Here is a 23,874-nt window from a genome sequence, read left to right as displayed (position 1 = left end):
AGGCGAACGTGATAACCACTACACTACAGAAACCGGCTGCGGAAGGTTACTGTGGTCATGACGAGCCATCGAGAACAAAGACTCAACGTCAAAAGCTTTAATACCAACGCCTAATGTCATGCTTCTATCCAGTTTCGAACTGGGGACCGTTCGCGTGTGAGGTGAACGTGACAACCACTACACTTCAGAAACTCAATGCAAAGATAAACATGTTTAAACATGCTGAAATGAACTTGAAAAAGAAAAAAACAGCCAGCCAAAGTCAAGAGGTCTTCCTCTATGTCTGAAGACAGGACAAAGTGCATTTTGCAACACAGGAACCTTTCATTTGTCAGGCTATTGGAGAAAAAGAACAAACAGGGAAACAAAACCATGCTCCACAAAACATTCTCATGCCTTTGTCCAAAAGCCAAAAAGAAAAAGCACCTAGATGCCTGCTTTCGCACCTTGATCCTATCAGGTGTTACTTGAACTAGGAACACTTAGACACTGTCAAAAACACACATGCTTGCCAAACACAAAAACGGGTAGAAATAATCACATTGGTAAAAGTAATGCTCATTAAACCAGCAAAAGAATATGCTAACTAAGGCTAATTAAGCCAACAATATACATTTGTGATCAAAATAAAGAAAAGCCACATGTTTCTGCCCGGGATCAAAACAGGGAACTTTCAGGAGGATGGCAAACAGGACAATCACTACACTACAGTAACCAGACAAGAGCGTTTACTGTGGTCATGGCAAGCATTAAAGATCAAGCACTCATTGTCAAAAGCGCTAGTTTGCAAGAGAAACGCTGTGTTTCTGCCCAGTTTCGAACTGAGGACCTTTCGCGTGTAAAGCGAACGTGATAACCTCTACACTACAGAATCCAACCAACTCAAAAAAAACCAAAAATGCTGTGGTCATGGCAAGCAATAAAGAACAAGCATTGAAAGTCAAAAAGATAGTTTTCCAAGAGAAAAAGCTGTGTTTCTGCCCAATATCGAACTGTGGACCTTTCGCGTGTGAGGCAAACGTGATAACCGGTACACTACAGAAACCGGATGCAAGTGCTTACTGTGGTGACAACAAGCAATTGAGATCAAGAACTGAAAGTCAAAAGCTTGGATGCCAAAGGGTAACATTGTGTTTCAGCCCAGTTTCAAACTGGGGACCTTTCGCGTGTTAGGCGAACGCGACAACCACTACATTACAGAAACCGGCTACGGAAGGTTACTGTGGTCATGACGAGCCATAGAGAACAAAGACTCAACATCAAAAGCTTTAATTTCAACGCCTAATGTCATGCTTTTATCCAGTTTCGAACTGGGGACCGTTCGCGTGTGAGGTGAACGTGACAACCACTACACTTCAGAATCGCCATGCGAAGCTAAAGATGTTTAAACATGCTGAAATGAACTTGAAAAAGGAAAAAAACATCCAGCCAAAGTCAAGAGGTCTTCCTCTATGTCTGAAGACAGGACAAAGTGCATTTTGCAACACAGGAACCTTTCATTTGTCAGGCTATTGGAGAAAAAGAACAAACAGGGAAACAAAACCATGCTCCACAAAACATTCTCATGCCTTTGTCCAAAAGCCAAAAAGAAAAAACACCTAGATGCCTGCTTTCGCACCTTGATCCTATCAGGTGTTACTTGAATTAGGAACACTTAGACACTGTCAAAAACACACATGCTTGCCAAAAGCAAAAACGGGTAGAAATATTCACATTGGTAAAAGTAATGCTCATCAAACCAGCAATAGAATATGTTAACTAAGGCTAATTAAGCCAACAATATATGTTTGTGATCAAAATAAAGAAAAGTCACATGTTTCTACCCGGAATCAAAACAGGGAACATTCAGGAGGATGGCAAACAGGACAATCACTACACTACAGTAACCAGACAAGAGCGTTTACTGTGGTCATGGCAAGCATTAAAGATCAAGCACTCATTGTCAAAAGCGCTAGTTTGCAAGAAAAACACTGTGTTTCTGCCCAGTTTCGAACTAGGGACCTTTCGCGTGTTAGGCAAACGTGATAACCTCTACACTACAGAAACCGGATGCAAGCGCTTACTGTGGTGACAACAAGCAATCGAGATCAAGAACTGAAAGTCAAAAGCTTGGATACCAAAGGGTAACAGCGTGTTTCTGCCCAGTTTCGAACTGGGGACCTTTCGAGTGTTAGGCGAACGTGATAACTAGAGTTGAGCGAAACGGGTCGAAAAAATTCAAAAGTCATCGACTTTTGGCAAAGTCGGGTTTCATGAAACGAAACCCGACCCTAGGATGAGGTCGACCACGAGGCCCGCGACTTACGCGCCAAAGTCGCGTTTCAAAAGTTTGTTTTGCGCTCTTTTTCAGCCAATCAGGATCCACGGACACTGTGGGCAAAGTGATGACCTAGGCACGGGTCACCACCATCTTTCAGAAGGGCATGCAAGTGATTGGCTTGCTTTGGTGGGCGTCACAGGGCGTATAAAAGGGCGTGCACGCCGACCGCCATCTTACTTCTGCCGATCTTAGCATAGGGAGAGGTTGCTGCTGATTCTGTAGGGAGAGCGTTAGGCAGGGAAGAAGACAAAAAAACTGCTTCTGCTGCTAGCGATTTGGCCTGCACAACACACAAGTCACTGTGTGTGCAGTGCAAGGGGAGGCTATATTGTGGTGTATCAGTGGTGTTGGTTGTTGGGCTGCCTTTTAAGGCTTCCTGACACGCTGGCATTGCTGTTTACCCACTGCTCCGCAAACTGCTTTTTTAAAAGCAATCCAATCTCCCTTATCCTCTAGTCACTTTTGTCACAGCTGTGCCATCGAGCCTGTCACATAGCGCTCAGATATCAGTGGGCCTCACGCAATCCACAAGTGTCCAGTGTCCAAAAGTGTGCGCAGAGATTCAAAATCTCCATTATCCTCTCGTCACTTTGGTCACAGGCAGCTGTGCCATCGAGCGTGTCACATAGCGCTCAGATATCAGTGGGCCTCACACAATCCACAAGTGTCCAGTGTCCAAAAGTGTGCGCAGAGATTCAAAATCTCCATTATCCTCTCGTCACTTTGGTCACAGGCAGCTGTGCCATCGAGCGTGTCACATAGCGACCAGATATCAGTGGGCCTCACACTATCCACAAGTGTCCAGTTTCCAAAAGTGTGCGCAGAGATTCAAAATCTCCATTATCCTCTCGTCACTTTGGACACAGGCAACTGTGCCATCGAGCGTGTCACATAGCGCTCAGATATCAGTGGGCCTCACACAATCCACAAGTGTCCAGTGTCCAAAAGTGTGCGCAGAGATTCAAAATCTCCATTATCCTCTCGTCACTTTGGTCACAGGCAGCTGTGCCATCGAGCCTGTCACATAGCGCTCAGATATCAGTGGGCCTCACACATTCCACAAGTGTCCAGTGTCCAAAAGTGTGCGCAGAGATTCAAAATCTCCATTATCCTCTCGTCACTTTGGTCACAGGCAGCTGTGCCATCGAGCGTGTCACATAGCGCTCAGATATCAGTGGGCCTCACACAATCCACAAGTGTCCAGTGTCCAAAAGTGTGCGCAGAGATTCAAAATCTCCATTATCCTCTCGTCACTTTGGTCACAGGCAGCTGTGCCATCGAGCGTGTCACATAGCGCTCAGATATCAGTGGGCCTCACACAATCCACAAGTGTCCAGTGTCCCAAAGTGTGCGCAGAGATTCAAAATCTCTATTATCCTCTCGTCACTTTGGTCACAGGCAGCTGTGCCATCGAGCGTGTCACATAGCGCTCAGATATCAGTGGGCCTCACACAATCCACAAGTGTCCAGTGTCCAAAAGTGTGCGCAGAGATTCAAAATCTCCATTATCCTCTCGTCACTTTGGTCACAGGCAGCTGTGCCATCGAGCCTGTCACATAGCGCTCAGATATCAGTGGGCCTCACACAATCCACAAGTGTCCAGTGTCCAAAAGTGTGCGCAGAGATTCAAAATCTCCATTATCCTCTCGTCACTTTGGTCACAGGCAGCTGTGCCATCGAGCCTGTCACATAGCGCTCAGATATCAGTGGGCCTCACACAATCCAAAAGTGTCCACTGTCCACAGGTGTGTGCAGAAATTCTAAATCTCCCCTGTCCTATAGACACCTTGTACCTTGTTTTACATTACTATATAGTTTGTTGGATTTTGTCTATATTTCTACCAAAAATGAGGAAGGCTGGTGGAAGAGGCCGTGGAATTGGGCGGGGGTTGGCAGCTGGTAATGATGGTGTTGGTGGTGGATCTGATGGTAGTGGCAAGAGCAAAATAGGACCGAATGCAGGAGGTGCTGACCCTGTGTCATCGTCTGGCTACATAAGGCCTCGAACGCTTAGTTTTCTAGGAGTTGGCAAACCGCTTTTAAAGGCAGAGCATCAGGAAAAAGTTTTGTCTTACATTGCTGACTCAGCCTCCAGCTCTATCGCCTCCTCTTCTTCAGTTGTAAAATTAAAAGCACTGAGTCGTCATTGGAGGCTCATGTTCATGAACCACACCTTTCCTTGTGTCCTTCACCCCAACCAAGATTGAAGGATGACACAGGCCATACTACTGATTACTCCATGGAGCTGTTTTCACATACCATGCCTGGATTATCAAGTGAAATGGTGAATTACCCAGGCCAAGATGAATCTGACATGGAGTGCACTGATGCACAGCCGCTGATGGATGATTCTGCTGGTACATTCACTCAGAGCACTACATTGTCCTCGCAGTGTACAGAGCCAGATTTTGACCCTGATGAGACTCAGGTGCCCCTTCCCACACACTATACCACCATACACGGTGACACAGAGAAAGGTGCACATGACATAGAAGAGGAGGTGATGGATGACCCAGTTGTTGACCCAGATTGGCATCCATTGGGGGAAGAGGGTGCTGCTTCCAATAGCTCAGATGAGGAGCATCCACAGCAGACATCGACATCGCAACAGCTGTTATCTGGCAGGCCCGTAGCACTCCAAAGACAGGTTCCAAACATCAAAAGAGTTGTTGGACAGCTTGTCCAGAGGGTCAAAAGATCACAGCGTGCTAGGATGCAAAATGTCTGCCAAAGTAGGAAGAGTGCAGTGTGGCACTTTTTTGAACAAAATCCTCATGATCAGGCCAAGGTTATCTGTAAGAAGTGCGCAAAGACCTTTAGCCGAGGGAAAAATCTGAAAAATTTGAATACCAGTTGCATGCTTAGACATTTAACCAGCATGCACTTGCAAGCGTGGACACAACACCAAACCTCAAGTGCCACATGTGCAACTGATCACAACGAAGGTAGTCAGCAACGCTACATTGTTTCCCCCACTGTAAGCCCACCGGTTAGCACAGCAGCAAATGTTGAGGTGTCGTTGCAAGACCACAGCAGTCAGGGAATCCCACTGTTATATCAACGAAAGACTGATTCTAGGCCATCAGAAAGAACACCAACTCCATCACCATCATCAACCCTCTCTTAGTCCGCCCTGTCCACCGCTACTTCCACCATATGCAGCTCTCAAGTCCAGCTCACCCTCCCAGACACTATGAGTAGGTCAAGAAAGTACTCAGTCTCTCATCCGCGTACACTGGGTTTGAACGCCCACATTGCCAAACTAATCTCGTTTGAGATGATGCCCTTTCGGTTGGTGGAAAGCACAGCTTTCCGCAAACTCATGGCCTATGCAGTACCACGCTATGACCTACCCAGTCGCCACTTCTTCTCTCGCAAAGCCATCCCAGCCCTCCACCATCATGTGAAAGACCGCATTGTCCATGCACTCAAGCAGTCAGTGAGCGGAAAGGTGCACCTCACAACTGATGCATGGTCCAGTCGGCATGGCCAGGGCCGTTACCTGTCCATCACTGCGCACTGGGTTAATGTGGTGGATGCAGGGTCCACAGGGGACAGCGGTGGTGGGACAGTGCTGCCTAGCCCACGGTATAGGAAACAGTTGGCTGTAGGCGTTCGACCCTCCTCCTCCTCCAGAAGCGAAAGCTCGTCCACAGAGCGCAGTCGTACGAGCACTCCATCTGCAGCTGCCACTGTTGCACACGATGTGTCCCCCTATCGAGCAGCTAGTGGAAAGCGTCAGCAGGCTGTGTTGCAGATGATGTGTTTGGGCGACAGACACACCGCCGAGGTGCTGGCCGAGTACTTGAAGCGACAAACTGAGTCATGGCTGGGCAGTGTACATCTTGAGGCAGGCAAGGTAGTTAGTGATAACGGCCGTAATTTTTTGGCAGCCATAGCCCTTTCAAAACTCAGCCACATACCTTGCTTGGCTCACACCTTGAACCTGGTGGTGCAGTGCTTCCTCAAAAATTATCCGGAGTTAACAGCCCTGCTCCAGAAGGTGCGAAGACTGTGCGTGCACATCCGCCGGTCGCCTGTACACTCCGTTCGTAAGCAGAAGCTGCAGCGATTGCTCCACCTTCCCAACCACCGCCTCATTATCGACATTGCAACAAGGTGAAACTCCACCCTGTACATGGTGAAGCGGCTGTGCGAGCAGAGGCAGGCCATAATGCATTTGTGGGAGGATACACGGCCAGGCACTTTGAGAGCAGACATGGAGTTGACAGGCGTGCAGTGGTCGAAGCTGAAAGACCTTTGTAAAGTCCTTCAGTGTTTTGAGGAATGCACACGGCTGGTAAGCGCAGACGACGCCATCCTAAGCATGAGCATCCCACTTATGCGTCTGCTCATGCAAACTTTGACGCACCTTAAGGAGCAGGCGTCTGCAGCCAATGTTGATGAGGAGGAAGAGGAGGAGGGAATCCTTGATGACATTCAGCCATTGTCTGCTCAGGGACCTCTCCTGGACGAGGTGGAGGAAGAAGAGGAGGAGGAGGAGGATGATGGGGATGATTACTTAGGGGAGGAGGATGCATGTCGTGGGGCAAGTGAAAATGTTGGCGTGGCAAGGTCTGGTACAGGGTTTGTGCGTGACTGGAGGGATGTGGATTTGCCAGAAAGTGCTCCTCCACCCAGCACTTGCAGTGCATCATTGACACCGGGAACATTGGCCCACATGTCAGATTATGCCTTGCGGATCCTAAAAAGGGACCCCCGCATTGCCAAAATGATGAACGATGACGACTACTGGTTGGCCAGCATCCTGGATCCACGCTATAAAGGCAAATTACAAAACATCATGCCACAGGAGAACCTTGACCTAATATTGGCTAATAAACAAGCAACTCTGGTAAATCGGTTGCTTGAGGCATTCCCAGCACACAGCAGCGGTGATTGTTCTCACACGAGCCGTACGGGCCGGGGGCAGCTTGGCAGAGGTGTTCGTGGTGCACACAGCAGAAGTGGCGTTGGAGACAGGGGTTTCATGACAATGTTGTGGACTGATTTTTCAAATACCGCTCACACAACTGGTAATACTGCATCGATGGAAAGTGACAGGAGACAGCAGTTGTCAACTATGGTTACAAACTACTTTTCCTCCCATTTCGATGTTCTCCCACACAGGTCATTCCCCTTTGACTATTGGGCCGCTAAACTGGACACCTGGCCTGAATTGGCCCAATATGCCTTACAGGAGCTCGCTTGCCCAGCTGCAAGTGTGCTATCGGAAAGAGTCTTCAGTGCAGCTGGATCAATCCTGACAGAAAAAAGGACCCGTCTGTCAACCCAAAATGTGGATGATCTAACCTTCATTAAAATGAACCACGCATGGGTTTCCAAGGATTTTGTCCCACCTTCCCCTGATGACACATAGGGTGACAGAAAAATGGCTTGCTTTGGTCCACCTCTTCCTCGTACTTCACCTATTTTGCCTTTTGCATCAGCTGAATGTCCAACATCAACATATGCCACTTTCTAAAACTACCTAACTGTGCTGCCTCCCACCCAATGGCCGGGGTCACCACCTACCGCACGACACCGTGCGAGTGCCGTTGCCCTGGACAGGTGGGTGGGCCGATTCTTGGGCGCGGGCACTGGCACAGGGTCCCTCATAGTGCAATCAAGTGTCTCTGACGGTGGTGGTGCACACCCGCCGTCAGACACACCGCTGTACTATGAGGGGAACAGTGCCAGTACCGACGCCCACGAGTGGGCCCCCCTTGCTTGGGCAGGGCCCCAGCATTTGCAATCTTTACCTCTCCCTGCTCCTCCGCTGTGTAATCTGGGCCGTCAAATCCATACTGTGCCTGACACCGTCTGAGCCTGCCTCCTGAGATATATATTTTGAATGTGTACGCTATCCATACATGTTATCTGGGGGTACGGTACCCTTTCTAACCTTTGTGCAATCACGTGCAATCCATACTGGGCCTGACACCGTCTGAGCCTGCCTTCTGAGACATATATTTTGAATGTGTACGCTATCCATACATGTTATCCAGGGATACGGTACCCTTTCTAACCTTTGTGCAATCACGTGCAATCCATACTGGGCCTAACACCGTCTGAGCCTGCCTCCTGAGACATATATTTTGAATGTGTACGCTATCCATACATGTTATCCAGGGATACGGTACCCTTTCTAACCTTTATGCAATCACGTGCAATCCATACTGGGCCTAACACCGTCTGAGCCTGCCTCCTGAGACATATAATTTGAATGTGTACGCTATCCATACATGTTATCCGGGGATACGGTACCCTTTCTAACCTTTGTGCAATCACGTGCAATCCATACTGTGCCTGACACCGTCTGAGCCTGCCTCCTGAGACATATATTTTGAATGTGTACGCTATCCATACATGTTATCCAGGGATACGGTACCCTTTCTAACCTTTGTGCAATCACGTGCAATCCATACTGGGCCTGACACCGTCTGAGCCTGCCTCCTGAGACATATATTTTGAATGTGTACGCTATCCATACATGTTATCCAGGGATACGGTACCCTTTCTAACCTTTGTGCAATCACGTGCAATCCATACTGGGCCTAACACCGTCTGAGCCTGCCTCCTGAGACATATATTTTGAATGTGTACGCTATCCATACATGTTATCCGGGGATACGGTACCCTTTCCAACCTTTGTGCAATCACGTGCAATCCATACTGGGCCTAACACCGTCTGAGACTGCCTCCTGAGACATATATTTTGAATGTGTACGCTATCCATACATGTTATCCGGGGATACGGTACCCTTTCTAACCTTTGTGCAATCACGTGCAATCCATACTGGGCCTAACAACGTCTGAGCCTGCCTCCTGAGACATATATTTTGAATATGTACGCTATCCATACATGTTATCCGGGGAAACGGTACCCTTTCTAACCTTTGTGCAATCACGTGCAATCCATACTGTGCCTGACACCGTCTGAGCCTGCCTCCTGAGACATATATTTTGAATGTGTACGCTATCCATACATGTTATCCAGGGATACGGTACCCTTTCTAACCTTTGTGCAATCACGTGCAATCCATACTGGGCCTAACACCGTCTGAGCCTGCCTCCTGAGACATATATTTTGAATGTGTACGCTATCCATACATGTTATCCAGGGATACGGTACCCTTTCTAACCTTTGTGCAATCACGTGCAATCCATACTGGGCCTAACACCGTCTGAGCATGCCTCCTGAGACATATATTTTGAATGTGTACGCTATCCATACATGTTATCCGGGGATACGGTACCCTTTTTAACCTTTGTGCAATCACGTGCAATCCATACTGGGCCTAACACCGTCTGAGCCTGCCTCCTGATACATATATTTTGAATGTGTACGCTATCCATACATGTTATCCGGGGATACGGTACCCTTTCTAACCTTTGTGCAATCACGTGCAATCCATACTGGGCCTAACACCATCTGAGCCTGCCTCCTGAGACATATATTTTGAATGTGTACGCTATCCATACATGTTATCCGGGGATACGGTACCCTTTCTAACCTTTGTGCAATCACGTGCAATCCATACTGTCCCTGACACCGTCTGAGCCTGCCTCCTGAGACATATATTTTGAATGTGTACGCTATCCATACATGTTATCCGGGGATACGGTACCCTTTCTAACCTTTGTGCAATCACGTGCAATCCATACTGGGTCTAACATTGTCTGAGCCTGCCTCCTGAGACATATATTTTGAATGTGTACGCTATCCATACATGTTATCCGGGGATACGGTACCCTTTCTAACCTTTGTGCAATCACGTGCAATCCATACTGTGCCTGACACCGTCTGAGCCTGCCTCCTGAGACATATATTTTGAATGTGTACGCTATCCATACATGTTATCCAGGGATACGGTACCCTTTCTAACCTTTGTGCAATCACGTGCAATCCATACTGGGCCTGACACCGTCTGAGCCTGCCTCCTGAGACATATATTTTGAATGTGTATGCTATCCATACATGTTATCCAGGGATACGGTACCCTTTCTAACCTTTGTGCAATCACGTGCAATCCATACTGGGCGTGAGAACGGCTGGCGAGCTGTTAAGCAAGCTACAGCACCTGTCCAGACAAGTACAGGGATTCCCTAGCGAGGAGACTTATTTGATTGTTTTCAATGTTGGGACAGCAATTTTTGGGGAGCACTATACTCTGGAGAATGATAGATGGGGCCCACCATACACTGGAACATTCCAAAGGTGGACATCAGACACTGGAGCAGCATTTACAGGGCCCATTATACACTAGAGCATTAGAAATGGGGCCCATTATGTTTGGAGCATTATTTGTGCCCATAAGACAGTGGAGCTTCATCCATGGGGACCAACATATACTGTAGCATTATGTGGAGCTCATCATATACTGTTTCAAACATTATATGGGACCAATGATTCTGTATGGAGAAATAGATGGGCCTCGTCATGAGATGTAAAAAGTGAGGTATTTTTCATTGTACTATACCGCTATTTATCTGCCGTATCGGAGCATGATGAGTTGTGGTATGTGTTAAAGGGGCGCTCTTTCGCCCAGGGCACATGAAAACCTGCAGCCAGCCATCCCCCCCACAACTTTAGCCAAATAACACCCATTTTTCAGTGTGTAACTTGTATTATGAAGTTAATTAAGGTTGACAAGCTTAAGTAAGAAGAATTGATGCTTTTGGCATTCAAATGGGCACTGTAGGTGTGTTTCCTGTCCTCCTCTCACTGCCGACTTTTATTCCCCATTGACTTACATTGGGTTTCGTGTTTCGGGACGACCCCGACTTTTCCCTATAATCGGACGATCAAGCTCGACCCGACTTTTGGAAAAGTCGGGTTTCACTAAACGAAACGCGACCCTAAAAAACCAAAAGTCGCTCAACTCTAGTGATAACCACTACACTACAGAAACCGGCTGCGGAAGGTTACTGTGGTCATGACGAGCCATCGAGAACAAAGACTCAATTTCAAAAGCTTTAATATCAACGCCTAATGTCATGCTTCTATCAAGTTTCAAACTGGGGACCGTTCGCCTGTGAGGTGAACGTGACAACCACTACACTTAAGAAACTCCATGCAAAGCTAAAGATGTTTAAACATGCTGAAACGAACTTGAAAAAGAAAAAAACAGCCAGCCAAAGTCAAGAGGTCTTCCTCTATGTCTGAAGACAGGACAAAGTGCATTTTGCAACACAGGAACCTTTCATTTGTCAGGCTATTGGAGAAAAAGAACAAACAGGGAAACAAAACCATGCTCCACAAAACATTCTCATGCCTTTGTCCAAAAGCCAAAAAGAAAAAGCACCTAGATGCCTGCTTTCGCACATTGATCCTATCAGGTGTTACTTGAATTAGGAACACTTAGACACTGTCAAAAACACACATGCTTGCCAAAAGCAAAAACGGGTAGAAATAATCACATTGGTAAAAGTAATGCTCATTAAACCAGCAATAGAATATGCTAACTAAGGCTAATTAAGCCAACAATATACGTTTGTGATCAAAATAAAGAAAAGCCACATGTTTCTGCCCGGGATCAAAACAGGGAACTTTCAGGAGGATGGCAAACAGGACAATCACTACACTACAGTAACCAGACAAGAGCGTTTACTGTGGTCATGGCAAGCATTAAAGATCATGCAGTCATTGTCAAAAGCGCTAGTTTGCAAGAGAAACGCTGTGTTTCGGCCCAGTTTCGAACTGAGGACCTTTCGCGTGTAAAACGAAAGTGATAACCGCGACACTACAGAAACAAACAGATTCAAAAAAACAAAAAATGCTGTGGTCATGGCAAGCAATAAAGAACAAGCACTGAAAGTCAAAAAGATCGTTTTCCAAGAGAAAAGCTGTGTTTCTGCCCAGTTTCGAACTGGGACCTTTCGCGTGTGAGGCGAACATGATAACCGCTACACTACAGAAACCAGATGCAAGCGCTTACTGTGGTGACAACTAGAGTTGAGCGATACCGTCCGATACTTCAAAGTATCGGATCGGAATGGATCGGCCGACCTTTAAAAAAAGTATCGGTATCGCCGATTCCGATACCGGAAGTCCCATTCAAGTCTATGGGACTTCCGGTATCGGAATAAGAAAAACCCTGTTTTTGCCTTGTACAGCCTCTCTGGGGTCTGTACGGGCCTTTCGGGGGGCTGTGCCGGCCTGCCAGGGGGTCTGTGCAGGCTCCGGTGGTCTGTGCCGGCCTGCCGGGGGGCTGTGCCGGCCTGCCGGTGGTCTGTGCAGGCTCCGATGGGCTGTGCCGGCCTGCCGGGGGGCTGTGCCGGCCTGCCGGGGGGCTGTGCAGGCTCCGGGGGGCTGTGCCGGCCTGCCGGGGGGCTGTGCCGGCCTGCCGGTGGTCTGTGCAGGCTCCGGGGGGGCTGTGCCGGCCTGCCGGGGGGCTGTGCCGGCCTGCCGGTGGTCTGTGCAGGCTTCGGGGGTCTGTGCAGGCATCGTCCGATGGGACTACAAGTCCCATCGGGCGATGCCTGCTACCATGACAGTGATTGACACATTAGCCAATGATGGGACAGTAGTAGTCCCATCATCCGGCTAATGTGTTGAATGTAAAAAAAAAAAAATTACATGCTACATACATGCAACATGCATACTACATACATGCTACATTCATACTACATACTACATACATGCTACATTCATACTACATAAATACTACATGCAACATACATACTACATATATACTACACACATACTACATATATACTACATGCATGATACATACATACTGCATGCTACATACATACTACATGCTACATACATACCACATATATACTACATACATACTACATGCATGCTACATACATACCACATACTACATACATACTACATACATACTACATGCATGCTACATGCATGCTACATGCTACATACATAACACATATATACTACATGCATGCTACATACATACTACATGCTACATACATACCACATACATACTACATGCATGCTACATACATACTACATGCATGCTACATACATACTACATGCTACATACTACATATATACTACATGCATGCTACATACATACTACATGCTACATACATACTACATATATACTACATGCATGCTACATACATACTACATGCTAAATACATACTACATATATACTACATGCATGCTACATACATACTACATGCTACATACATACTACATATATACTACATGCATGCTACATACACACTGCATGCTACATGCATGCTACATACATACTACATACATGCTACATGCTACATACATACCACATATATACTACATACATACAATACATTCATACAATACATACATAGACATACAGTGCATATAACATAGAGTAACATACTTACCAATACTTGTCACATTGTTCCCCGAAGCCATTGTCTTTTCCGGAATAAATATTAACATAACAAACCACAAAAATACTCACCCACGATCCGAAGCAGTCCACGAGTGTGTCCCAAGACGATCTTGGGTAGAGAACTGCAGCATCAGCTGATGCTGCCGTTCTCTACGGGCTGCAGGAATCCAATGACGGAAGGTAGGTATCCTTCCGCACTGTATTCCTCCGCCACTTAAAAAAAAAAAAAGTCCCTAGTCTCACTTTATGCCATTGCTGTGTGGGAATTTCCCACGCAGCAATTGCATAAAGTGAGACTAGGGACTTTTTTTTTTTTAAGTGGCGGAGGAATACAGTGCGGAAGGATACCTACCTTCCGTCATTGGATTCCTGCAGCCCGTAGAGAACGGCAGCATCATCTAATGCTGCAGTACTCTACCCAAGATCGTCGTGGGACACACTCGTGGACTGCTTCGGATCGTGGGTGAGTATTTTTGTGGTTTGTTATGTTAATATTTATTCCGGAAAAGACAATGGCTTCGGGGAACAATCTGACAAGTATTGGTTAGTATGTTACTCTATGTTATATGTACTGTATGTCTATGTATGTATTGTATGAATGTATTGTATGTATGTAGTATATATGTGGTATGTATGTAGCATGTAGTATGTATGTAGTATGTATGTAGCATGCATGTAGCATGCAGTATGTATGTAGCATGCATGTAGTATATACAGTATGTAGTATGTATGTAGCATGCATGTAGTATATATGTAGTATGTATGTAGCATGTAGCATGTATGTAGTATGTATGTGGTATGTATGTAGCATGTAGTATGTATGTAGCATGCATGTAGTATATATGTAGTATGTATGTAGCATGTAGTATGTATGTAGCATGCATGTAGTATGTATGTAGTATGTATGTAGCATGTAGTATGTATGTAGCATGCATGTAGTATGTATGTAGTATGTATGTAGCATGTATGTAGTATGTATGTAGCATGTAGTATATATGTAGCATGCATGTAGTATGTATGTAGTATGTATGTAGCATGTATGTGGTATGTATGTAGCATGTAGTATGTATGTAGCATGCATGTAGTATGTATGTAGTATATATGTGGTATGTATGTAGCATGTAGTATGTATGTAGTATGTATGTAGCATGCATGTAGTATGTATGTAGTATGTATGTAGTATGTATGTAGTATATATGTAGTATGTATGTAGCATGTAGTATGTATGTAGTATGTATGTGGTATGTATGTAGCATGTAGTATGTATGTAGCATGCATGTAGTATATATGTAGTATGTATGTAGCATGTAGTATGTATGTAGCATGTATGTGGTATGTATGTAGCATGTAGTATGTATGTATCATGCATGTAGCATGCATGTAGCATGTATGTAGTATGTATGTAGTATGTATGTAGCATGCATGTAGCATGCATGTAGTATGTATGTAGTATGTATGTAGTATGTATGTAGTATGTATGTAGCATGCAGTATGTAGCATGTATGTAGTATGTATGTAGTATATATGTAGTATGTATGTAGCATGTAGTATGTATGTAGCATGTAGTATGTATGTAGCATGCATGTAGTATATATGTAGTATGTATGTAGCATGCATGTAGTATATATGTAGTTTGTATGTAGCATGTAGTATGTATGTAGCATGCATGTAGCATGCATGTAGTATGTATGTAGTATTTTTTTTTTTTTAACATTTAACACATTAGCCGGATGATTGGACTACTACTGTCCCATCATTGGCTAATGTGTCAATCACTGTCATGGTAGCAGGCATCGCCAGATGGGACTTGTAGTACCATCGGACGATGCTTGCACAGACCCCCGGACATCAGCACAGCCCCCCGGCAGGCCAGCACAGCCCCCCGGCAGGCCGGTACAGACCCCCACAGGGTGCACAGACCACCGGCAGGCCGGCACAGCCCCCCGGCAGGCCGGTACAGACCCCCACAGGGTGCACAGACCACCGGCAGGCCGGCACAGCCCCCCGGCAGGCCGGTACAGACCCCCACAGGGTGCACAGACCACCGGCAGGCCGGCACAGCCCCCCGGCAGGCCGGTACAGACCCCGGGCAGTCCACACAGCCCCCCGGCAGGCCAGCAGAGACCCCCGGAAGGCCCGAAATGACGGCGCATCATGATGCGCACACACCACGCATCATGATGACGTCAGGCTGTCAATCAACTTTGAACTTCCGATTCCGATGCCGAATTCCGATATTGAAAAAATATCGGAAGTCGGTATCGGAATTCCGATACAGAAAGTATCGGCCGATACCCGATACTTGCGGTATCGGAATGCTCAACACTAGTGACAACAAGCAATCGAGAACAAGAACTGAAAGTCAAAAGCTTGGATACCAAAGGGTAACAGCGTGTTTCTGCCCAGTTTCGAACTGAGGACCTTTCGCATGTAAAGCAAACGTGATAACCGCTACACTACAGAAACCAACAGATTCAAAAAAACAAAAAATGCTGTGGTCATGGCAAGCAATAAAGAACAAGCACTGAAAGTCAAAAAGATCGTTTTCCAAGAGAAAAAGCTGTGTTTCTACCCAGTTTCGAACTGGGGACCTTTCGCGTGTTAGGCGAACGTGATATCCACTACACTACAGAAACCGGCAGCGGAAGGTTACTGTGGTCATGACGAGCCATCGAGAACAAAGACTCAACGTCAAAAGCTTTAATATCAACGCCTAATATCATGCTTCTATCCAGTTTCCAACCAGGGACCGTTCGCATGTGAGGTGAACGTGACAACCACTACACTTCAGAAACTCCATGCAAAGCTAAAGATGTTTAAACATGCTGAAATGAACTTGAAAAAGAAAAAAACATCCAGCCAAAGTCAAGAGGTCTTCCTCTATGTCTGAAGACAGGACAAAGTGCATTTTGCAACACAGGAACCTTTCATTTGTCAGGCTATTGGAAAAAAGAACAAACAGGGAAACAAAACCATTTTCCACAAAACATTCTCATGCCTTTGTCCAAAAGCCAAAAAGAAAAAGCACCTAGATGCCTGCTTTCGCACCTTGATCCTGTCAGGTGTTACCTGAATTAGGAACACTTAGACACTGTCAAAAACACACATGCTTGCCAAAAGCAAAAACGGGTAGAAATAATCACATTGGTAAAGGTAATGCTCATTAAACCAGCAATAGAATATGCTAACTAAGGATAATTAAGCCAACAATATATGTTTGTGATCAAAATAAAGAAAAGCCACATGTTTCTGCCCGGGATCAAAAAAGGGAACTTTCAGGAGGATGGCAAACAGGACAATCAGTACACTACAGTAACCAGACAAGAGCGTTTACTGTGGTCATGGCAAGAATTACAGATCAAGCACTCATTGTCAAAAGCGCTAGTTTGCAAGAGAAACGCTGTGTTTCTGCCCAGTTTCGAACTGAGGACCTTTCGCGTGTAAAGCAAACATGATAACCGCTACACTACAGAAACCAACCATTTCAAAAAATCAAAAAAATGCTGTGGTCATGGCAAGCAATAAAGAACAAGCACTCATTGTCAAAAGCGCTAGTTTGCAAGAGGAACGCTGTGTTTCTAACTGAGGACCTTTCGCGTGCAAAGCGAACGTGATAACCGCTACACTACAGAAACCAACCAATTCAAACAAACAAAAAATGCTGTGGTCATGGCAAGCAATAAAGAACAAGCACTGAAAGTGAAAAAGATCGTTTTCCAAGAGAAAAAGCTGTGTTTCTGCCCAGTTTCGAACTGGGGACCTTTCGCGTGTGAGGCGAACGTGATAACTGCTACACTACAGCAACCAGCTGCAAGAGGTTACTGTGGTGACAACAAGCAATCGAGATCAAGAACTGAAAGTCAAAAGCTTAGATACCAAAGGTAACATCGTGTTTCTGCCCAGTTTCGACCTGGGGACCTTTCGCGTGTTAGGCGAACGTGATAACCACTACACTACAGAAACCGGCTGTGGAAGGTTACTGTGGTCATGACGAGCCATCGAGAACAAAGACTCAACGTCAAAAGCTATAATATATCAACTCCTAATGTCATGCTTCTATCCAGTTTCGAACTGGGGACCGTTCACGTGTGAGGTGAACGTGACAACCACTACACTTCAGAAACTCCATGCAAAGCTAAAGATATTTAAACATGCAGAAATGAACTTGAAAAAGAAAAAAACATCCAGCCAAAGTCAAGAGGTCTTCCTCTATGTCTGAAGACAGGACAAAGTGCATTTTGCAACACAGGAACCTTTCATTTGTCAGGCTATTGGAAAAAAGAACAAACAGGGAAACAAAACCATTTTCCACAAAACATTCTCATGCCTTTGTCCAAAAGCCAAAAAGAAAAAGCACCGAGATGCCTGCTTTCGCACCTTGATCCTATCAGGTGTTACTTGAATTAGGAAAACTTAGACACTGTCAAAAACACACATGCTTGCCAAAAGCAAAAACTGGTACAAATAAACACATTGGTAAAAGTAATGCTCATTAAACCAGCAATAGAATATGCTAACTAATGCTAATTAAGCCAACAATATACGTTTGTGATCAAAATAAAGAAAAGCCACATGTTTCTGCCCGGGATCAAAACAGGGAACTTTCAGGAGGATGGCAAACAGGACAATCACTACACTACAGTAACCAGACAAAACCATTTACTGTGGTCATGGCAAGCACTAAAGATCAAGCACTCATTGTCAAAAGCTCTATTTTGGAAGAGAAACACTGTGTTTCTGCCCAGTTTCAAACTGAGGCCATTTCGCGTGTAAAGCGAACGTGATAACCGCTACACTACAGAAACCAACCGGTTCAACAACAAAAAAATGCTGTGGTCATGGCAAGCAATAAAGAACAAGCACTGAAAGTCAAAAAGATTATTTTCCGAGAGAAAAACTGTGTTTCTGCCCAGTTTTGAACTGGGGACTTTTCGCGTGTAAGGTGAACGTGATAACCGCTACACTACAGAAACTGGCTGCAACAGGTTGCTGTGGTCATGATGAGCCATCGAGAACAAAGACTGAACGTCAAAAGCTTTAATATCAACGCCTAGTTTCGAACTGAGGACCGTTCGCGTGTGAGGTGAACGTGATAACTAGAGTTGAGCGAAACGGGTCGAAAAATTTCAAAAGTCGCTGACTTTTGGCAAAGTCGGGTTTCATGAAACGAAACCCGACCCTAGGATGAGGTCGGCCACGAGGTCGGCGACTTACGTGCCAAAGTCGCGTTTCAAAAGTTTGTTTTGCGCTCTTTTTCAGCCAATCAAGATCCAAGGACACTGTGGGCAACGTGAAGACATAGGCAGGGGTCACCACCATCTTTCAGAAGGGCATGCAAGTGATTGGCTTGCTTTGGTGGGCGTCACAGGGGGTATAAAAGGGCGTGCACGCCGACCGCCATCTTACTTCTGCCGATCTCAGTATAGGGAGAGGTTGCTGCTGATTCTGTAGGGAGAGCGTTAGGTAGGGAAGAAGACAAAAAAACTGCTTCTGCTGCTAGCGATTTGGCCTGCACAACACACCAGTCACTGTGTGTGCAGTGCAAGGGGAGGCTATATAGTGGTGTATCAGTGGTGTTGGTTGTTGGGCTGCCTTCTAAGGCTTCCTGACATTCCTGCATTGCTGTTTACCCACTGCTCCGCAAACTGCTTTTTTAAAAGCAATCCCAATTTTTTTTTTTGTCTTGCTGAGAAGAAAAAAAACTGCTTCTGCTGCTAGCAATTTGGCCTGCACAACACACCAGTCACTGTGTGTGCAGTGCAAGGGGAGGCTATATTGTGGTGTATCAGTGGTGTTGGTTGTTGGGCTGCCTTTTAAGGCTTCCTGACAGGCTGGCATTGCTGTTTACCCACTGCTCTGCAAACTGCTTTTTTAAAAGCAATCCAATCTCCCTTATCCTCTAGTCACTTTGGTCACAGCTGTGCCATTGAGCCTGTGACATAGCGCTCAGATATCAGTGGGCCTCACACAATCCAAAAGTGTCCAGTGTCCAAAAGCGTGTGCAGAGATTCAAAATCTCCCTTATCCTCTAGTCACTTTGGTCACAGCTGTGCCATCGAGCCTGTCACATAGCGCTCAGATATTCATTGGGCCTCACACAATCCAAAAGTGTCCAGTGTCCACAAGTGTCTGCAGAAATTCAAAATCTCGCCTGTCCTATAGACACCTTGTACCTTGTTTTACATTACTATATAGTTTGTTGGATTTTGTCTACATTTCTACCAAAAATGAGGAAGGCTGGTGGAAGAGGCCGTGGAATTGGGCGGGGGTTGGCAGCTGGTAATGATGGTGCTGGTAGTGGATCTGATGGTAGTGGCAAGAGCAAAATAGGACCGAATGCAGGAGGTGTTGAGCCTGCGTCATCGTCTGGCTACATAAGGCCTCGAACGCTTAGTTTTCTAGGAGTTGGCAAACCGCTTTTAAAGCCAGAGCATCAGGAAAAAGTTTTGTCTTACATTGCTGACTCAGCCTCCAGCTCTATCGCCTCCTCTTCTTCAGTTGTAAAAAGTAAAAGCACTGAGTCGTCATTGGAGGCTCATGTTCATGAACCACACCTTTCCTTGTGTCCTTCACCCCAACCAAGATTGAAGGATGACGCAGGCCATACGACTGATTACTCCATGGAGCTGTTTTCACATACCATGCCTGGATTATCAAGTGAAATGGTGAATTACCCAGGCCAAGATGAATCTGACATGGAGTGCACTGATGCACTGCCGCTGATGGATGATTCTGCTGGTACATTCACTCAGAGCACTACATTGTCCTCGCAGTGTACAGAGCCAGATTCTGACCCTGATGAGACTCAGGTGCCCCTTCCCGCACACTATACCACCATACACGGTGACACAGAGGAAGGTGCACATGACATAGAAGAGGAGGTGATGGATGACCCAGTTGTTGACCCAGATTGGCATCCATTGGGGGAAGAGGGTGCTGCTTCCAATAGCTCAGATGAGGAGCATCCACAGCAGACATCAACATCGCAACAGCTGTTATCTGGCAGGCCCGGAGCACTCCAAAGACAGGTTCCAAACATCAAAAGAGTTGCTGGACAGCTTGTCCAGAGGGTCAAAAGATCACAGCGTGCTAGGCCGCAAAATGTCTGCCAAAGTAGGAAGAGTGCAGTGTGGCACTTTTTTGAACAAAATCCTCATGATCAGGCCAAGGTTATCTGTAAGAAGTGCGCAAAGACCTTTAGCCGAGGGAAAAATCTGAAAAATTTGAATACCAGTTGCATGCTTAGACATTTAACCAGCATGCACTTGCAAGCGTGGACACAACACCAAACCTCAAGTGCCACATGTGCAACTGATCACAACGAAGGTAGTCAGCAACGCTACATTGTTTCCCCCACTGTAAGCCCACCGGTTAGCACAGCAGCAAATGTTGAGGTGTCGTTGCAAGGCCACAGCAGTCAGGGAATCCCACTGTTATATAAACGAAAGACTGATTCTAGGCCATCAGAAAGAACACCAACTCCATCACCATCATCAACCCTCTCTCAGTCCGCCCTGTCCACCGCTACTTCCACCATATGCAGCTCTCAAGTCCAGCTCACCCTCCCAGACACTATGAGTAGGTCAAGAAAGTACTCAGTCTCTCATCCGCGTACACTGGGTTTGAACGCCCACATTGCCAAACTAATCTCGTTTGAGATGATGCCCTTTTGGTTGGTGGAAAGCACAGCTTTCCGCGAACTCATGGCCTATGCAGTACCACGCTATGACCTACCCAGTCGCCACTTCTTCTCTCACAAAGCCATCCCAGCCCTCCACCATCATGTGAAAGACCGCATTGTCCATGCACTCAAGCAGTCAGTGAGCGGAAAGGTGCACCTCACAACTGATGCATGGTCCAGTCGGCATGGCCAGGGCCGTTACGTGTCCATCACTGCGCACTGGGCTAATGTGGTGGATGCAGGGTCCACAGGGGACAGCGGTGGTGGGACAGTGCTGCCTAGCCCACGGTATAGGAAACAGTTGGCTGTAGGCGTTCGACCCTCCTCCTCCACCAGAAGCGAAAGCTCGTCCACAGAGCGCAGTCGTACGAGCACTCCATCTGCAGCTGCCACTGTTGCACACGATGTGTCCCCCTATCGAGCAGCTAGTGGAAAGCGTCAGCAGGCTGTGTTGCAGATGATGTGTTTGGGCAACAGACACACCGCCGAGGTTCTGGCCGAGTACTTGAAGCGACAAACTGAGTCATGGCTGGGCAGTGTACATCTTGAGGCAGGCAAGGTAGTTAGTGATAACGGCTGTAATTTTGTGGCAGCCATAGCCCTTTCAAAACTCAGCCATATACCTTGCTTGGCTCACACCTTGAACCTGGTGGTGCAGTGCTTCCTCAAAAATTATCCTGAGTTAACAGCCCTGCTCCAGAAGGTGCGAAGACTGTGCGCGCACATCCGCCGGTCGCCTGTACACTCCGTTCGTATGCAGAAGCTGCAGCGATTGCTCCACCTTCCCAACCACCGCCTCATTATCGACATTGCAACAAGGTGGAACTCCACCCTGCACATGGTGGAGCGGCTGTGCAAGCAGAGGCAGGCCATAATGCATTTGTGGGAGCATACACGGCCAGGCACTTTGAGAGCAGACATGGAGTTGACAGGTGTGCAGTGGTCGAAGCTGAAAGACCTCTGTAAAGTCCTTCAGTGTTTTGAGGAATGCACACGGCTGGTAAGCGCAGACGACGCCATCCTAAGCATGAGCATCCCACTTATGCGTCTGCTCATGCAAACTTTGACGCACCTTAAGGAGCAGGCATCTGCAGCCAATGTTGATGAGGAGGAAGAGGAGGAGGGAATCCTTGATGACATTCAGCCATTGTCTGCTCAGGGACCTCTCCTGGACGAGGTGGAGGAAGAAGAGGAGGAGGAGGAGGAGGATGGGGATGATTACTTAGGGGAGGAGGATGCATCTCGTGGGGCAAGTGAAAATGTTGGCGTGGCAAGGTCTGGTACAGGGTTTGTGCATGACTGGAGGGATGTGGATTTGCCAGAAAGTGCTCCTCCAACCAGCACTCGCAGTGCATCATTGACACCGGGAACATTAATAATAATAATAATTTTTATTTATATAGCGCCAACATATTCCGCAGCACTTTACAATTAAGCGGGGACATGTACAGACAATAAATTCAATACAAGTTAAGACAATTCAAACAATGACATTAGGAGTGAGGTCCCTGCTCGCAAGCTTACAATCTACAAGGAAATGGGGGGACACAGTAGGTGAGAAATGCTTGTTAATTCAGGTCTGGCAATTATAATAGGGATTTTCATATAAAGCTGCATGATCCGGTCATCAGCCCGTGTGTTTAAGTGCAATAGACAAGTATCAAGTGCAGTTATCATGTGCATGAAGGGTGTGGAGACAGATGAATAGTAGGGTGCAGATTCAGAATAATATTTGGAAGGCGGGAACAGGGCAAAGTTAGCTTGCTGAGTAGTTGATGTGATAGGCTTCTTTGAAGAGATGGGTTTTCAAAGCGCGCTTGAATAGGTCAGGGCTAGGTATCAGTCTGATCATCTGGGGAAGTGCATTCCAGAGAGCTGGAGCAGCACGAGAGAAGTCTTGGAGACGGAGGTGCGAGGTTCGGATTACGGGGGATGTTAGTCTTAGGTCATTTGTAGAACGGAGGGCATGTGTAGGGCGATAGACAGAGATGAGAGAGGAGATATAAGGCGGTGCAGAACAGTGGAGAGCTTTGTGGGAGAGAGAGATGAGTTTATACTGGACCCTGTAGCGAATAGGTAGCCAGTGTAATGACTGGCATAAGATGGAGGCATCGGTGAAGCGGCTGGACAGAAATATGACCCTGGCTGCCACATTCAAGATGGATTGGAGAGGAGAAAGTTTGGTAAGAGGGAGACCGATCAGAAGAGAGTTGCAGTAGTCCAGACGAGAATGAATAAGAGCGACAGTAAGAGTCTTAGCAGTTTCAAAGGTGAGAAAAGGTCGGATTCTGGAGATGTTTTTAAGATGCAGGTGACAAGAGCGACTGAGTGATCGGATGTACGGAGTAAAGGAAAGTTCAGTGTCGAATATGACCCCAAGACAGCGGGCATGCTGCTTGGGAGTTATGGTTGAACCCTCCAGGGTTATTTCGATGTTAGGTAGAGTGAGGTTAGTAGAGGGGAGAAACACAAGAAGTTCAGTTTTAGAGAGATTTAGTTTCAGATAGAGGGAGGACATGATG

At 46.5% G+C, this 23,874-nt stretch overlaps 7 non-coding genes across 7 annotated transcripts; all 7 read right to left on the bottom strand.

The window, feature by feature from the left end:
- Window positions 1-12,172: 12,172 nt before the first annotated feature.
- Window positions 12,173-12,244, bottom strand: TRNAV-CAC (transfer RNA valine (anticodon CAC)). The gene has a single exon. It is a non-coding gene; the product is annotated as a tRNA-Val (tRNA).
- A 3,820-nt stretch (window positions 12,245-16,064) lies between these two features.
- On the bottom strand, window positions 16,065-16,137 carry TRNAV-UAC (transfer RNA valine (anticodon UAC)). Its single transcript has one exon. It is a non-coding gene; the product is annotated as a tRNA-Val (tRNA).
- Window positions 16,138-16,234: 97 nt separating this feature from the next.
- Window positions 16,235-16,307, bottom strand: TRNAV-AAC (transfer RNA valine (anticodon AAC)). Its single transcript has one exon. It is a non-coding gene; the product is annotated as a tRNA-Val (tRNA).
- A 767-nt stretch (window positions 16,308-17,074) lies between these two features.
- Window positions 17,075-17,147, bottom strand: TRNAV-UAC (transfer RNA valine (anticodon UAC)). The gene has a single exon. It is a non-coding gene; the product is annotated as a tRNA-Val (tRNA).
- A 414-nt stretch (window positions 17,148-17,561) lies between these two features.
- TRNAV-AAC (transfer RNA valine (anticodon AAC)) lies at window positions 17,562-17,634 on the bottom strand. Its single transcript has one exon. It is a non-coding gene; the product is annotated as a tRNA-Val (tRNA).
- A 769-nt stretch (window positions 17,635-18,403) lies between these two features.
- TRNAV-UAC (transfer RNA valine (anticodon UAC)) lies at window positions 18,404-18,476 on the bottom strand. Its single transcript has one exon. It is a non-coding gene; the product is annotated as a tRNA-Val (tRNA).
- A 95-nt stretch (window positions 18,477-18,571) lies between these two features.
- On the bottom strand, window positions 18,572-18,644 carry TRNAV-UAC (transfer RNA valine (anticodon UAC)). Its single transcript has one exon. It is a non-coding gene; the product is annotated as a tRNA-Val (tRNA).
- Between the last annotated feature and the right edge of the window lie 5,230 nt (window positions 18,645-23,874).

The sequence above is a fragment of the Dendrobates tinctorius genome, unplaced genomic scaffold (genome assembly GCF_039654945.1).
Source record: "Dendrobates tinctorius isolate UK_male_01 unplaced genomic scaffold, ASM3965494v1 ptg000432c, whole genome shotgun sequence".
Classification (NCBI taxonomy): domain Eukaryota; kingdom Metazoa; phylum Chordata; class Amphibia; order Anura; family Dendrobatidae; genus Dendrobates; species Dendrobates tinctorius.
This window is presented reverse-complemented; position numbering and strand designations above follow the sequence as displayed.